The following is a 15566-nucleotide window of genomic DNA, read 5'->3' on the forward strand; positions in this document are numbered from 1 at the left end:
CCGTCCGTCCAGCTTCATCTGTAGGAGGCAGTTGAACAGCTAAATCTCAGTACAAGCTGTTATGGTCCGACTCGGGCGACAGAACGGCCCCTGGGTTCAGCAGCGAGCAGGGGGGCAGTAGCTATTAAAGCGGTAAGCTGTGAATTAAATGTGGACAGACTCGACAACACATGCCCTGACACTGTTTGTCCGGGGGGGGGTTAAAGCAGAGGACAGAGACCGTTGTCTGTCCACAGGCGGCTAACTCAGGCAGGGAGAGATGTGTTGTGCTGTTTTTCAGTCTCAGCTAAGATTTGGTTTCCAGGAGACAAGAGCAGCAGACAGGGAAAATGTCGCAACATAAAGAAGAAAACATTCATTACACGATACGATATAAGTGCTGTTGTCATAAACACAAGGCACAATGTGGAGTCTGTTTCAACTCCAGTTCATAAATCATATTGTGTTTCTCAATCTGCGAGATGGTTCGCAGAGTAAAAAAGATATTTTTAACACCGTGTAATGTCTAAATATTTCATACCTGGAAGTCATTTTCTCTGAGCTAATCCTCACTGCTCAATTTTCCATGACTGAGCAAGTGCGAGCGGGTTTTGTCTTCGAACTTCTTAAAAATTGATACTAAAAACACTGACGACATGAAGACTTCTTTCCTTTTTTTAATTTTTTTTTTATTTAGTTTCTAAATCTTAAGGTCCTGAAATGCTGTTCAATAAAAGACAGGCTGAAAGAAGGAGGACTTCATTTAAAATAACATCAGCAACCATAATATACATAAGAAGTTTAAGCTCTACAGATTCTGCTGATATGTTTTTATTTCACTACAAAGACAACCTTTGTGCACTTGCCGGCTGGCTTTTGGACAGACCACGTCTATTTAGGGCAGGAAGCCGCTGTGCCTGTAACTTAACTCCTACCACTTCTCTGAGACAGCAACAAATACAGCAGTGTCAGGTGGAGGGAGGAATTGTCTTTTCTTGAAATGTGGTTCATGTATTTCCTGCTGGAATCGAGATCTATTGTTCTCAGCGTGGAGGTAAGCAGTTTGAAAAGGAAACGAGAGATCTAGTTTTATTGTAATCTATTCAGTTAGAACAGAAACCGTGACCTTAAAGGGTTGACAGTATAATTTCTCGTCACATGCAGATATGAACCAGACGTTGTTGTCATGTATCCCTGTGTGACATAGTGTGGGTTGTAGAACCTCTAATGAACATCCATTTATTATCATTATGCAGTTATTACGAATAATGACACTGTTGTGCTGTTCCAGCCATTAACTGGGCAATGAGTTGCTGTCAACCTGAAATATAGTTCATCTATCAATAAGGAAGTGTGGGAGATAAACGCTGACACTAAAAGTTGGACATCTAATCAGATCATTTAGATGCTTTTGTTTATTAGGTCGGGGTTTTTTTTGGTTTTTGAGTGAGGTGTTGTTTTTCTTTTTATGTTTTATTGTCTGGATTAAACTGTGAGGATGGGAAGAGTTTCACTTGGAAAATTGTAATGCATCTGATGACATTAACAGCAGGAGGGCAATGTGCAATGAGTTCATGTCGGATTCAGTGATGCATGAAGGGAGACGGAAATTTGCACACGACCAAACATTCTCACATATTTGGGGAAATGTGCTTATTCGCTTTCTTTGCCAAGAAGAACCAAATGTAAAAATGTTTTTTTTATGGAAATGAATGATATATACAATGTCACAGAGTAAAATGCTGATCGGGGAAAACTCCACTCCACAGACAGCTCACGACTTGAGCAGCCACATGCTAGCGTATGTGTTTTACACTAAACACTAACTATTTGCCCTTCTTCAGACATTCAAAAACACAATTAATCGCAAAATCCACAGCCTTGTATCAAGCCAAAGCATGTAATACACCCGTCAGTCCACTAGAGGGTACCGTGTTAGTGTCATGCTTTGCTTCGCCTCAGAGTACAAAAACAAAAGTAAGAAACAAAAAAAATCACATGGGTAGGTTGGGAAAAGATTATGGTTTGCATAAAAAGGACGTTTTACATAAATTAGTTAAATTACTGATTCTAGATTCAAGTTAAATTTGCTACATGCATGTATGTAACTTGCGTTACTTCAAAGAAATCCATGTTGACGCCAGATTCCTGGTGGACTTTATGACTCTGCGCTTCGACACATTCCCTCCTTCTTTGCGTGTAGTTTTCACGCCTCGGCGAGGCAAAACGTGACACTGACACATTATACTCGAATGCTCTGATGGGTATAATACACATCCGGGTCAAAACATTCTCCCGCAGCTTTAGAGATGCTTGTAGGTGTATTTTGCTACTACTGGACAGAGCCAGGCTATTTACCCCCTTTTCAAGTCTTAATGCTAAGCTAAGTTAGCCGCCTGAGCTTACCATGAGAGTTTTATCAACCTTCAAATATAACTATCAGTATGAAGGCAAAAAAGCATATTTCCCAAAATGTGAAACTTTCCCTTTAAAAACACGAATTATTATGCGGCCATTATTAAAAAAAAAAATTTAAAAAGACTCTTCTGAGATGTCACTAAGAGGTTTTCGATAGGATAATAAAGAATCATGAAATAATGAGGTGAGAGCTACACCAGACGAGAAGACGGTGAGCTGAGGTGACAGATATCAAACTTCTCAGACAGTCTCATTACTGCTCTCGTACAGATGTGGCAATCAGAGTGTCATTTTGAAAAACGGCTCACTAAAAAGGAGGAGAGGAGTTTCTCAGAGTGGGGAAATAACAGCTGAATGATTCACAGTTTATTGACATGAATATAATAAGGCACAACAAATCTGCAGACTGTGTGGCGTTTAGAGACAAAGTGTGGAGATATTGAAAGTGCCGCGACAACTACGTCATGTTTCTCAGTTATTATACTTTAACTACTATCGTTGGTTGCACAATAACTATAGAAATAAATGATAGAAACGGCAATCATTTCCATAATCTATGAAAAACCGCATTTTTCTTTTTTTATTCTCCTGTATTACACCATCATATCCCAAAATACATTTCAGGAATTACAAATGAGATGCCACTTTTGCCAGACAAAAAAGAAAAAAAGGAGGCTATGACACACGGGAATATTTCCTGCTGGTAATCCTGTGTTTTTGAATTGGAGACACGAAGAGGAGGAAGAAGAAAGTGAGAGAAGAATTAGAGGTAATGAGAACAGTGTGAACTTTTAATTGTCTCCGAGTTTCTTTCCACTGCGAGCTGCTCGTGTCAAACACGTTCACCGGGACGTCACATGAACCGGCACGGTGACACGAAGATCCGACTGAGCAGATCTGATGTGTGCGCAAGTCTTGGTGGATATTCTGCAGCAGCCTACTTCTATTCGCACACGATTTAATAAGTGTAAACACGGTGAATCATGGCGCACAACATCTCGGCCCCGTGCTCTACTTTTCAAACTGCAGACTGCGAATTTATCACAGATCTGCCCTTCTTCCTTCACACAGTTTACGGGGGTTAAATTAAAGTAACGGAAGTTTTTTTTTTTTTTTTTTTTCATTTTCGGCACCTGCAGATGTGAAGTATCGGCCATTAATTTTAAACTCCCTGTGGAGTTTTTTTTTCCGGAGCCACATCTCCTCGTTTGCAAGTGCTAAATGAAATTTATATTATTAGCCTTATTCCTGGAACGGTGGATCCTCCCAGGGATTTAGCATGGACTCACCGACACGACCTGCTCCTCGCGCGTCCGTTCTCAGCACGTCTGCGGTCCGGCTTTCGCCAAAATACCAACACTTTGCTTTGTGCCGCCTCATTTGAAAAGAATCAAACAACCTGTTTGTACCTCTCCTCCGTTTTCTGCCAAACACCCCTTGTATGATATGAAAATACCAAACAGAACAAACACCAACATGCTAAAGTGCTTCTCGTGGTCTGTCAAGCTCTTGGTAAGATATCCCCCCCCCCCCCAAAAAAAAAAAAAAAAAAAAAAAAAAAAAACTATAGAACAAAAGCAGAAAATGACTGCACTCAAAAAAAAAATGCTTGGTTAAAAATAAACCAATTTGAGTTTTTTTTGATAACTCAGTGCTAGGTCAAAAAAGCGACCGACCCAGCAATGGGTTATTATAAACCAGCAGGGTTTGGTTATTGATTTGACCAATCATGTTGGCTTTTATTTTCGACCAAAAAAATTGTAAAATTTTTTAAGTAAAACTATCAAAAAGTGGGTTGACAAATATAACCCAAATTCTGGGTTGTCGGTTACACTTACGAAAACTGTATTATGGTTTAATTTACTTTTAAATAAAAATTAAAAAAAATGAACCAATGAAATTAAAATATGAAATTATGAAACAAGCACATCATGTCTGAGCTTTTTTTTAAATTATTGCCTCAAGCAAAAAATATTTGCGCTACAACTGTTTGTTTGAAAATGCTTAACCTCTAATATTCAACTGCCCATATTTTGATGAGTTTCTATTGACGTCAACATCATGGATTTAGCTGTAAAGCAAAAAAAAAAAATACAGCATCACTGTGGGCCCATTTTGGTTTAATGCCAAATAAAAATAAAACCCTACTGACGCTGAGGCTTTTTGTTTGCAGCAAAAAGATGGCGGTCAAAGTCAAATGAACTGAAAATTATATGTACAATAACTAAAATTTCGGGATTGCTGCATTCAGTCGAGGCTTGAGACTGAAATCGGCGACTTCAGTGGCGGAAGTGCTTTCATTTACTTCCAACGAAATGTCTCTTAACCTACCAAGTAAAACATTTTCTTGAAGTTTTTTCATTGCCTCCTTGATAAAATCTCCAGAGGTGAAGGATGTGGCAGGTACTTGTTCAAATGTTAGTCTTTTTAGATTTTTGTTGTTGTTGTTGTTATTGATGATTCAAGAGATAAAAGCGTGTTGACTGACCTGATATTCAAAGTGGGTGAATTTATAGCCGAAGTATACAAACCACAGATACTTATGGTATGTTTTTGGACACATTGACACTCTTCATGGTTTTTATTGTTAATGCGAGAGATATTTTTTTACAGATATGTACCAAAGATTGGAAGATACTTGACTGTCCCTGGTGGAATGTTTTCTTTTGCTCACAGAGCTTTAATTACCAGACTTATAAAGCAACATACTTATAACAATTAATGACACAACAATTATAGTGCGGAAAATGCACAAGTTTATACATTCTGATTTACATTTGACTGTTTTTAATTTGATTTAATTGAGACTGGCTGTTAATAAGCTAAACAACAAACCAACAAAAAAGTAAAGCTTTAAAAAAAAAATTAACAGTATTGCAGTAGAAAAGATGCAGTAGAAGATACAACCAAGATAAAACCAATTAAAAATACAGCAAATCCTGAATATTGTATATAGTTGATGTACATTTCTAACAAATTTCTATCTTAACACTCACTCGATCAATTCATTCAGAAGCTGCTGTTTAAAGAAAAATGAGTTTGTTTATGGGTTTATAGTTTAGAGGGAAAATAAGATTGGACTTATATGGACTGTATAAAGACTGCAGTAAAAGGTGTCCTCTCCTCCCTATTAACCTTCATTACAGTCTGTTCAAGAGGATATACAGCAGCCGTGATGTTGCTATAGCTGCTTAAATAACTGACTGGTGACATAAAAACAGTCTGAGTCTTCTCATGAAATATAGTTTCTTCTTTAACCGGGAACAAAGTGCATGCTGGGTAAGAGAGCGTGGATCACTTCTCCCACCAAGATGTTTATAAGAGCAGACCTTATTAATAGGATCACTATGAATAATTGACTATGATTATCTATTAACTGGGGATCAAACATCACCTCTTCTTCCTCAGCTTTCTTCACGTCTACTCTGAGGTGACGACACTGTTGGATAAATGTGTTTCTTTTTACAAAAAGACTGAAAAGTACAAAAGTTCAGCTATGATTGAAGTCAGAGGACGCTGGATGGAATAATTTGGGCACATTTTCCAGTAATACGATTTCTTATTCAACACTTAAGGTTCTCTTAATGTATTGTCTTTGCAGTGTAGATTTTCCTCTGTTAAAGCAGCATTACGTCAATGCTGTTTTGTGCTGAAAACAATAGCAAAGTTCAAAGGTGAGAGCAGAGGGAAGCAAAATGTATGTCGACATGTGGAGGGCTAATTACAGCACAGTCAATGGAACTCCATTTGGACATATAATAATGATTTTATTCACATTTTAGGACCCGTTCCAGTCCCTGTAATACACCCGTCAGACCACTCGAGGATACCGTGTCGATGTCACGCTTTGCCTCGCCTAAGTGTGTAAATTACACGCATATATATAGCAGGATTGAAGAAGGCTGTGTGATGTTGGTTATGTTATAAAGTACAAAGAGTGTGAAAGTAAAGTCAATATGATTTTTTTTTTCAAGTGACCTGATAACGTATTTAATTTAACGTAACATACATTAAATAAGTCACTTGCAGTATGCAACGTGGTGATTTATTTTACCCTAAATTATAAGCTTTTTTTCAACCTAACCACATGGTGCCTTAATCACTTGTGTACTTTTCACACCCAGGCGACACTGACGTTGTCTCCTCTAGTGGACAGATGGGTGTATTACATGCTTTGGTGAGGTACAAGTTGCCTGTACAGAACAGTTAGGCGGTAAGCCCAAATCGGATTTTTGTCATATCCAGATACATTTTTGAGAAAGTCTGAAGAGCAAAAAAAAAAAAAAACACATGAAATGCAATTTCTGCAATCCAGATCCAAACCACATTTGGAGGTGGTTTAACTTACGGATATCCTGCAGCGCTCCGCAACGCGACACACGATTACAATATCCTTTAAAGAGAGACCGATTGAGCAGAATCTATGCTGCCACTAGCATAGCAGAGGGCTATAAGAAAGAGTCGATTTTCATACAACAATAACAACAGTCCACGAACACGAGCTGAAACACTTCCGTGCCAGCAGCTTCCGCATTGGAGAGTCTACGTCGTTACCACAGCAACCCATGCGGATAGGTTGGCGATGTCAGGACACACCAGATCTGATCTGCACACAGAGGCAGTCTGGAAAGTCTGTCTGATTTGATTAAAGCCATCTTAACGTAGCCTAAGCGTAGGTTCTAAGTTTCCCTGTGGGTATCCATAACTGTGAGAAGTATAACTGCGAGCACCTGTTTTACTCATCCAAAGAGGACGTTAAGATGTTTATACCTTTACAGAATGTTTCATTGATGTATGCGTGCCTTCCCTGTAGCACTAAAGGCCCCCGGCCTCACCTGAACTTTGTAACATGAGACTGACCGGGGCTGACAGTAATGGGTTGTCCCACACAAACACAAATGAAGCGAGCTTTCTGTAGAGAACATAATCAAATACTGTTATGCAGTTCCTGAAGCTGTGAAGGTTTGTCTGGCCTAATGTAAGAGATGGGGCCTGAAACTGTATCCTGGAAGGGAAATATATCACTGGAGAGAAAGAAAGAATGAGACACACTAAATTATAAGACAGAAACTCTAGCGCCCTGAATCCTGCACGGTGTGCTTTAACATCTTTATTGACACGAACAGTGATGCGGTCAGGACCGAGGCGCTTTCTATCCCTAATTAATTATGTTAAAGCACACCCACAAGTGTAATAGTGTGATTATACAACATGTCACCAGCTAAATAAAATGTGTAATCAAAATGTATTCATATTGTGGGGCAATTCACTCTCAAAATATAAAACTTTTTGTTCGTGCGATCTCCGTTTCCATGGCAATATACGAGGTGTTGACTACCAACTGGAAAACAGTCGATAGACTCTTGTGTAATGTATGCAACGTTTACTACTCCAGGAAGTAGGCCAACCCTTAGCAACGACCCTAGCAACGGAGGCGATTTCTAGTCCGTTTTACTGCTTTCTGGTGATCGTTTCTCAAACTCAATAAATACAGCACATAGAAACACTAAACTGCTTAGCGAGCTTAATGTTGTTGCAACTAAGGTATCCGATGAAAAAAGACATAAATGGACTTGTGTATATTTTAGATTTTAGCACCGTTTTATGTGTTAAAATCAAAGCGGTCAAGCTTGCCGGCACCGGGGTTTTAAGTGCGCGACTATCCGTGGTGTTACGGTACCGGTGCTCGGAGCGACAAAACGGCACCAAAAGAGACCCAACTTCACCAAATGGGTCACATTTAATGGACCTTTAACAACTACAAATAACAGTATATTGCATGTTATATAACATTCAATTCCAATTATATATTTCCATTGCGAAGGTGGAGTGATATTTCTAGTGATGAGCGGGGGTGTGATGTCCAAATGTTCAGTTGACCAATCAGATCTCTGCGTCGGAACTACTTGCTGTATAATGATTTTTTTTTTTTTTTTTTTTTAAGTACGTCGTGATGTGTTTGATCTGAATTTATCCTCAGAAGTTTGGATTTTGTCAATAAAAAGGTACCTAGATCAGCTTTTTGTACAACACGATTACTGACAAACAATAACATCGTATCTTCAAATTCTGCGCATTTATTCCCTTTGCAATTGCTAAGACGTTTGATAAACCACCAGCAGACAAGGCTCAGCTAGACATTCCATGTAATCATCTCTCATACCCAGATCCTAACCTCCCTTCAGGAAAACAACTCGCTCTGATAATCTCCTCCGATTGATTTCAGGGAGCTGTATCGAGTCTTTACAGACACCAAATCAATCCGTTTCTGTATTTTTTTTTTATAGGGAAATTGGCTTGCCTCGAGATGCCAGAGACAAGGCAAGCATATTGGGTGCTCTGACCTATCACAGAAGATGACTTTATTTTCGGCTCTTTTTTTGTGTGTGTGTGGGGGGGGGGGAACGCTGTAAGAGAGCTGAGAGATGGAAATGAGTGATAGAACCGGAGAGATTATTGAAGGACGGGGTAAAAGGAGAGGAGGGAGGAAGGTGGAGCACAGGGGATATGTGGGGTCTAAATAGACTGAAAGGATGATACTTTGATGGAGAGATAAGAGAAAAGAGGGGTGGGGTGGGGGGGCTAATAGGAGAAAGAGGACGTTGGAAATGGAGAGAGGGCGACGGGAGAGTGAAAAGAGAGGCTGAAAGTGGACACCGAGGCGCTCGTTTTGGTTCCAGTGATTAAGAGATAGTGATTGAGGGAAAGGGCCGTGAATGCAGGGGAAGTAAGAGGAAGTGTGGATGTTGTGTATTATGATCCTACAGAAGCCGGTGAGATATCATCGCAACAGAGACTGAGAGGTGCAGGCTGGTGGTGGTGGTTGGGGGAGGTAAAGGGGGGTGGGGGATGCCAACGAGTCTCTCGGTGTCACAAACTATTAGTTAAAGAAATGGAAGTGAGACAAATGAAGTGGCCCACAGAGTGGAAAGTACTTATGTATGCAGAAGCGGTTCCTAATAAGCAGACACGCGGCTTTCGGATAAACATAAACAAGGCGACTGGGGAGGACGGGGGGTGGGGGGGGGGTGACATAAATAAGGACTCGCAGCATTTTAAATGGCTTGAATTATCATGATTTTTTCATGCGCGGAGTAATGCGTCCCTTCGGTTGCCGGGATTAAGTATGACACACACACACACACACACACACACACACACACACACACACACACACACACACACACACACACACACACACACACACAGCTGGGACCAGACTTGGAGATGTTGCTGGGAGCATGTTCCGCTTGTCTAGCAGGGTTCGTCTGTGTCTGGCCTTCAGCCAACCCTCGCAGCCCACCCCCCCCCCTCACCCCCCTACATGCCGAGCAGCAGCCGCAATGTCACATCACACAAATGTTTAACCAAAGCCGGGTTCACATCAGACAGACGCTCCTCCTGAAGCGATATCCGTCCCACCGGCCCAAAAAAAAACAACCCACGTGGCCCACGCCGTGTCACCCGCTACGTACACACGGCTGCCTCACGAGGATCTCACCCCCTTCAGACGATGGAGAATTCAGGGAAGAAAATTCCCCCCCCCCCCCTCTCCCCTCCGACCCTGCACTCCCTGCTGCAACGTTAAGTACGAGACAGAGACATCCCAGACGAGGCTGAGCTGAGCCGGACCAGTCGGGTCCCGGCCAAGCACAAGCCGCTCGGATCAAGCCACTTGTTAGCTGGCAGTGCCCGGCTCTCTCAGGGGCCTCTTCGTCGACCAAGCCAAGACAAAACAATGGGCTAAAGCCGGGAGAAAGACACAGCATGCTCCGCGCCAAAGACAAAAACCAAAACGGAGACATCGGGAAGAAAAAAAGAAAACGAGAGGATGATAAGTGAGCGTCGGCCTTCCCGTGTCCCTTCGTGACTCGATTAGAGGCGTATTTAAGGACACGATTGAAGAGGAAGCCGCTCCACCTTCAAGTCTGTTGTCAGGAGCCTGAAGGCAAAGCAGAGGGAGAAGAAAGGGGAAAAAAAAGGGTGAAAAGGAAAATAAACAGGCACTTCGGGACAACCCTAACGGAAAAGCCAGCTGAATGGCTGTTTGTGTTACTGAATGCAGAGAAGTAACTGTTATCGTCGGCATGACCGAGCAGTTTGCAGGATATTTTCTTTAACAGCGTCACCGAGGGCCATTTCGGACCATTCGACAAAAAAGCTGTTTTGATCTCCGCTTAATGTGAGGCAACCTGGAAGTCGGAGTGTCTTCCGGATTTTTTATTTATTTTTATTTATTTTTTTAACCCCTTTGTTTATCTTGGCTTTCAAAAGAAAAGCCACAGCCCTCAGTCAAACCAACAATACCCCGGCCTTCCATGTGGGTGCTATTTACTACCGGTTTTTCCTGCATTTGCATTTGAATACATCTGTGATGGAATGACATTCAAGCAGAGTGGAATTATTTTGTTGTTGTTGTTTGTGTTTGAATAATCTGACTCAGGCCGATACGGAAGGCATCACTTTTGTTTTATTTCCTGAAGTGAATCTGCAGAGCTCTGACTCAGTTTGTCTGCTTTTCACCTTAAAACATCTCATCAGGACGAGCACAGAGTTGTTTATTCATTAGTTTTCTTCTTGTTTTCCCTCGTCATTAATAAAGATGAGGAAGTCTGATTGTGAATTAAGAGACGGCAAGACTGAACTTATTCCCTCGTCTCCTCAGGCGCTTCGGGCTATTGTCACAAGCCAGTGGTGAAATTGCTCGACCAAAAGCACTTAGTGAAGTTTAAAAGTTACATCAGACAGAGATATGAAGGTGTGACTTTGATTATTTTGAGCATTCGCTAACAAGAATTTGAAATTTTCAACTAAAAATTTTAAGACAGCGCCGCAGATGGACTGACCCAGTTTTCCTTTGCTCGTGTGCTCCACTGAAGATGATAAAAAAAATATCAAAACTCATCAGAAGTTTATCAATGCTTTCTGAGCCCACTGTGCCTTCATGAAAGAATATCAGCTTCTAGTCATTTTAAATATATATTGCAGTATTAGAAAGTAGAATACATTTCCTCCATTACTGAACCACCAGACTCGCTGAATGTCAGAGGTGCAACAACAAGCTACTGAAACTGTATTTATATGTTTGTTACAAAAATCTCAGACTTTCTCTAGATTGCTTCATTTCAGTCGTTTGTCTTCAGACGAACCACCAGAACAAACATGACAATATATTGAGTTCCAGAAAAAAAAGGATTGACTTAGTATTTCTTGAGAAGTTGATACTTTTTGAATGGAAATCTATTGAAGGTTTTTTTTGGAGCCACCCCCTAGTGGCCCGCAGCGGTATTGCACTTTAAGGTGCTTTCGCACTGACTTCAACTTTCAGCCCCGAAAAGTTTCCATTTCAATACATTTTATTACAGTCTGGGTATTGAAATTCAAACTGTCTTTAAAAGCCTTTAGGTTTCTTCACATTTGAGTAAATTTGCAACATGCTGCTTTGGCGACCACTTTAGCAGCTACTGATTGCACGGTAGACAACAAACACCTGTTTAACTCTGATACAGAAGAAAATATCAAAATTATATACAATATACTTTCAAATAATTTCAAAACTTCAATGGGCATTCATCATTTAGCAGAAATCGGAGATCCTGACGTCTCACGGGAGTTATGAGACTCGGGAGGAGAGCGAGAAATCAAATCCTTTGTATCTAAATAACATGTTCATACTCTTTTACGTCACCGTTGCGCTGAGCCCAAAGAGAGTTTCACTTCAGTCTCACACTGACACTGCAGATTTCTCCTGATTTCATGACAAAATGTACCCCTCACTCGAGTGCAATCTTGTGTTTTTATTTTCCTGTAGTTAAATCTGCCTCACTCTCACTTAATCAGGCATGTTGATTAAGTCTCTAATTTGTGGCAGTGGAGAGGAGGAGTAGATGGAGGTGGGGGGCGGGAGGGAGGGGGGGTTATTGTACATAATATCAGTCAGTCATTGCGGAGGATTACAGTGTCTTCAGAGAACATTACTGTTTTACATTACTTCATTAGGCTCCCTTTGATAACCTTTCATTTCACATTATTAGTTTTCATTTAATCCCGGCCCCGCGTCTAAGCTGCTGTCTGCAGCGTTCGGCATGACGGCCTGTGGAGAGACAACTCCTCGACAAGTGTAGGTCTGCGTAATTAAGCGATAAGCCACGAGAGGCCGAGCTTTGCAGCGATTTCAGAACAGCTGCTGCGAGATGCGCCCGTTAAGCACGACTTGTTAGCCGTTTTCCAAAAAATCGGAGAGGATCTGCCTCCAGGAAATCTTAAACTTTAACAAGGTTGTATGAAAATGCAAATCAATAGAGACCGAAATTCAAATTTTCATTGTTTAAAGTTATACTTCTTCTATTTTGAAGAAATCAAACATCGCTTTAGATTGAGCACCATGCTGATCATATCAGAAATGCCTATAATTACTTATCTGCGCAGGGTTTTCCCTGGTTGGTGGTGGAGTCTGCCGTCCTCATGCTGGATTGTAATTGCCTGCCGACACGCGAGGAGATTGGAAACGATGCATGCATGTAATCCAGCGCCACTGTTTGTGATTCTATCACAGCCGCCTCACACTTTACTGTTCGCTCTCCTCCAGACACATCAGAGCTGTATCAAGTACTGCAAACCCAAACCCAACATTTCCTACTGCTGTTCATTCAGTGAAATCACATCACTGGCAAAATAAACTGTTTTTTTTATTTTTTATTATTTTTATTATTTTTTTATGAAGGATTAATGCAGTAACGGTAGCTGTTAATGAGCTCATCCAACAAAAACGTGTCTACAAAGCCGGATATTGTCACTTGGCATTTTTTTGGTATCTGTCTTAAATATTGGAGGGAGATACGGAACAAGAAGAACCAGCCACAGTTAAGGAGTTTGTCGGTGACGGGCAGCTTATGGCGAAAGAAGGCCAATTATTGACTGAATCGTTGAATTAATCAGCGCGAGTTTGTTGGCTGCACTGTAAACAGACAAAGCACGTGCAGCTGATCAAGAAGAGTTTATCGTTTTCGGTAGTATTTTTTTAAAAATTCCCCTCGGGGATTAATAAAGTATATACCTACCTATATACCTACCTACCTACCTACCTTAAGTGCTGATACCATCAGTGTCCACAGGTGGCGCCAAATCACCCACGACCTAAATCTTGAAAATGTTAACTTTAACTAAGTTTGATTTAATTGTGACATATCATTAGGTTATAACATTCAATGTAAATCTTTTTGGCTGGATTCCTCCGGTGTCGTTTTACAGCTATGTCAGTTGTGTCAGAGGGTGTTTCAGAAGTGGCTCCTCAGTCTGCTCAAATACAATCTTCGTTAAGCCACACAGAGCAAATCTGCGAGACGGGAAGTAAGGAACAGGAACAGCACATTCCTATAACAACATTTACCTCCACAGTCTGTGAAACAGGAGAAGAAATGCAGTCTCCTCCTGCTAACAGGCACTCTATGTGAAATAGAGATACAAAAAAAAGGGAGGATGAAACTGAAACACAGCCAGCTTGTATTAGTTTTGTCAGGTACAGCACCACAAACCAGGAAATAAAAACAATAAACACAATCAAGCAGACAATGAAGACGCATTTAACTACCTAAGCTCACTTATCCGCGCTGGAAGCCCAAAAGTCAAGGAAAAATTACTCAACAAAATCAGACAGACAAAATGCTTCCCTTCTAAAAACAGTCTCAGTGGGGTGTGAAGCCACACGGATGACAGGACAAAACCGCGCTGCAGACACAACGTCGCCCATCCAGGCGTTACAAAATCAGAATTTCTATCTTCCACTTTGCAGATCAGAGGTTGAAAACATTCTGTCAGTACAACTCAGAATTAGTCCTCACTTGAAAAAAAAAAAAAAAACTGTAAAAAACAAGAAAACAGGTCTGGCTGCTGTCAAGTCAAGTCAGTTTATTTATAGAGCACATAAAAAAAAAAAAACAACAACAAAAAATTAAAGACTTCGCACAGAGGTTGGATTGTGAAATCATTTAACGACGCCGTCATATAAAAGCACGAAGTTATGACGCGACACTTGTACACTTGTTCCAGCTGTTGTGCCTCGGTTATGTTGCTCCTTCCTACTGCAGCTCCCTTCGAACACAACAGTGTCACTGCTTCACTTTTATTTCATCATTAACAACCCCCAAACAAAATCTATCCAAAGCCTGTAACGCAAGATTTTTATCGTGGGCTGGCTACGTGTTAACGTCCTTCCCTCCGCTCCCCACTGTGCAGCCTTAATTGCATCCTGCGGGGACTGACAAAGTTGGACACCAGATACCAAACATGAACTGTTCATAACTCTCCGTGCACATATTAATAAATCCGTTAAAGTCGTCTGACTGAAATTCAGGTTTTTCCGCGGGGTTAGACCGACATCACATCACGCACGTCGGTTGAAAGCTGCAATTTCCTGGATACCCAATAAAGCTCTCCTATTATACATTAATGGTCCGGGGGCCTGTCATCTTTTTTGTGCATAGTTTGGCATAATTGAAACACCGGGCTTTTAAATTCCCATCAGTTGTCTGGGGAAGTGCTCGTTTCATGCCCGCCTCATTATGGGCTGCATCACAGACAATATAGCGAATATTAACGAACAACCCGCGCGACACGGAGTCAAAGTTCTGCTGCTGGAAATAGATGATTTGATTGTCGTAGGAAGTGTCTGTGTATAATGATGCAGGATTTAATTGCACTGTGTTGCCAGTCTCGCTTTCTCTCTCTCCTCTACCTTTTAAATTATAGGGCCCTTCAAACGTTCACGCTCTGCCTTAAAACAATAAGAAGCTGATGTGTTCCTGCTCTCAGTTAATGCTTCCACTGCGAAGTATTTAGTGTCACTTCTGTATAAATGGATTCCAGTTTACAGATAGTGGAAGAGGATACGAAGGCTCACGAACAATTTCGAGCACAATGCGTCGCTGGCCATCTGTTTTCCAAACTTTAAAAAGACTTTGCCAAAGGCTAGTAATACAATCGATATTAATATTCATAATGAAGCTCTGTGGATTTGAACCAGATTAAAGTATACAGTTTGAATTGTTGTCCAAGCTCGAATGCATCTGGTTTGACAAGCTGCCTCTCCTGGCAAACGGCAGCTCTGTTTGCCGTTGATAATCCTATCAGATTCAGAATTGACTCATCATCTTGTCCCTGCAAATCTCCCT

The 15566-nt window shown here is 41.1% G+C and overlaps 1 protein-coding gene across 2 annotated transcripts in view; it reads left to right on the forward strand.

Annotated features, from left to right (window-relative positions):
• The window catches only part of LOC138622251 (netrin receptor UNC5D-like), a 163987-nt gene that overhangs the window by 98385 nt on the left and 50036 nt on the right, over window positions 1–15566 (forward strand). The window lies entirely within an intron of this gene.

The sequence above is a fragment of the Brachyistius frenatus genome, unplaced genomic scaffold (assembly GCF_029030835.1).
Source record: "Brachyistius frenatus isolate BFR_SWC_R1_liver_20210118 unplaced genomic scaffold, ASM2903083v1 Contig_35, whole genome shotgun sequence".
NCBI classification, from domain to species: Eukaryota; Metazoa; Chordata; class Actinopteri; family Embiotocidae; genus Brachyistius; species Brachyistius frenatus.